General features: G+C 51.6%; 1 pseudogene; it reads left to right on the top strand.

Moving 5' to 3' along the window:
* The first annotated feature begins 1,457 nt into the window (after positions 1–1,457).
* LOC126934979 (bcl-2 homologous antagonist/killer-like) lies at positions 1,458–2,159 on the top strand (annotated as a pseudogene).
* The last annotated feature ends 254 nt before the right edge of the window (positions 2,160–2,413 follow it).

The raw sequence follows: 2,413 nt of genomic DNA, 5'->3' as shown, positions 1-2,413 counted from the left end.
CCAAGCCTCTTCACTTCTCTAAACCCCCATCTGTGTATCTGCACAGGAATGAATGAATGAGTATGTGTGGCCAAGCGATGCAAACTCAGGGTAAAAATATTGCCTTGGGATTTTTAGCAAACTGTTCAAGCCCATGACATTCTAGCAGAAAAAGCCTAGTATCTCTTTCTCAAGGTGATTGTGTCCATGTGTTTTCCAGGAACTCCAGGGTTTACTCAACCCAGATTCACCCTGCCCTTGACCAAATGGCTCACCGGTTTCACAGGATGCTGCTCTGATGACACACCCTGTAGTCAGCATCTGCCCCTGCAGCCAGAATGGATTTCTGGGTGGACGTTAGCTGGGGGATACCACACGGGCACCAATGTCACAGAGATTCTGTCACAGTCCACCCTGAACCGTTGCTTCCCAAATCATAATCCCTCAGCAGGACAACTAGGTGCAGGGACATGCATGACCCAAACACCAGCCCTGGCCCACAACCTCAGCCATTATCTTGAGTCTGAGCAACCAGTCTAGTGGCAGCTGGGCCCTTCCTTTTCAAGAGAGTTCTGGGATCAGATCCTTTCACAAACAGATGCCTCCCCACCTCCCTGTTGTTCAGGTCTGTACACTGAAAGGTAAGAAAGCATTTACTAAGCCATATTTCAAAAAGGATGGTTCTACTTTCATCTCAGGACAACAAGTGCCTGCTTAAGCACCTTATGTTTGTGTAACTGGTATTTTTTTTTCCCCCTGAACTTCCAGGGCCTAATCTGCTTTCTCCCTCCCTAGCTAAACAAAAGAGAAGTTGAAATAATTTGAACTACCCCTTTCAGTGGGCAGCCCATTTGATCTCTACCTTAGCCAGAGCCTTAATGCGTCAATGTGAGCATAGCAGTGCCTTGCAGCACCTGAGGCACAGTACATTGTTTAAAGAGTGACAGTGCGTCCCACTCCAAGGAGAACCACACTCACAGCAAAGGGTCCCTTGCCTGTGTGGAGAGTGACCTATGGTAGAAAATTTGCAGACCTCATTACCTCTTCACCAGTTGAAAAATCTTTACTTACTTACTTATTATTTATTTATTTATTTATTTATTTAATTTTCCCTATCTAAGCCAGGAATAGTCAAACATTTTCCATAAAGGGCCAGGTAGCATCATAAATATGTTAGGCTCTGCAGGCCTCTTAGATTTTTGTCATGTATTCTTTTTTGCTTCCTGTTTGTTTTATTTTGTTTACAACGCTTTAAAAATGTAAAAAAACAGATGATCACTGGAATCTCGCGGGTCCCTCGGGCCGCACAGGGACAAGCAAAGGCTACATCCAGATGCCAAGAATGCACTGACGCCTGTTCCTGGAAGCCAGGCTCCCACCCAGCCCCTGGGAGCAGCAGCCTCCAGCCCCTTGGGACCTTCATCTCTGCCCTGCTGACCCATGCGGGTTGGGCCAGGATCCCAGGAGGCTGACACTGTCCTCCACTGAGACCTGAAAAATGGCATCAGGGCAAGGCCCAGGGTTTCCCAGGCAGGAGTGCGGAGAGCTTGCCCTGCCCTCTGCTTCTGAGGAGCAGGTAACCCGGGACATGGAGAAGGTTTTCCGCAACTAGGTTTTTGACCGCCATCAGCAAGAACAGGAGGCTGAAGGGCCAGCTGCCCCTGCCGACCCAGAGATGGTCACCTAGCAGCACCGTGGGGCAGGTGGGATGGCAGATCGCCATCATCTGGGATGACATCAATCGGCGCTATGACTCGGAATTCTAGACCATGCTGCAGCACCTGCAGCCCACAGCAGAGAACGCCTATGAGTACTTCACCAAGATCGCCTCCAGCCTGTTTGAGAGTGGCATCAACCAGGGCCGTCTACCCTGGTTGATGGCTTCAGCTACCATCTGGTCCTACATGTCTACCAGCGCGGCTTGACTGGCTTCCTGGGCCAGGTGACCCGCTTCGTGGTCTTCATGCTGTAACACTGCATCGCCTGGTGGAGCAGAGGAGCAGCTGGGTGGCAGCCCTGGACTTGGGCAATGGTCCCATCCTGAACGTGCTGGTGATTCTGGGGGTGGTTCTGTTGGGCCTGTTTGTGGTACAAGGATTCTTCAAATCATGACTCCCAAGGGTGTCCTTTGGGGTCCCAGCTGTGACCCCTGCCTGGACTTAAGCTAAGTCTTTGCCTTCTCTGCTCCCGTGCAGGGGTTGCCCTTCAAAAGCACAGAAGCTTTAGCAAGTGTGCACCCCAGCTTCGGAGGGCCCCTGCGTGGGGGCCAGTCAGGCTGCAGAGGTGCCTCAACATCACCTGATGCTAGTGGGCCCTCTCTCTGGGGCCAGGGGCTGTGCCCTCCTCCTTTGACTCTCTGGGACCTCCTTAGCCCTGTCTGCTAGGTGCTGTGGAGACTGATAGCTTGGTGGGGGCGAGAGACTGGGAGCCACTT

Source organism: Macaca thibetana, chromosome 14 (assembly GCF_024542745.1).
Source record: "Macaca thibetana thibetana isolate TM-01 chromosome 14, ASM2454274v1, whole genome shotgun sequence".
Classification (NCBI taxonomy): domain Eukaryota; kingdom Metazoa; phylum Chordata; class Mammalia; order Primates; family Cercopithecidae; genus Macaca; species Macaca thibetana.
The sequence above is the reverse complement of the archived record's forward strand: the minus strand, read 5'-3'. Positions and strand labels throughout refer to the sequence as shown.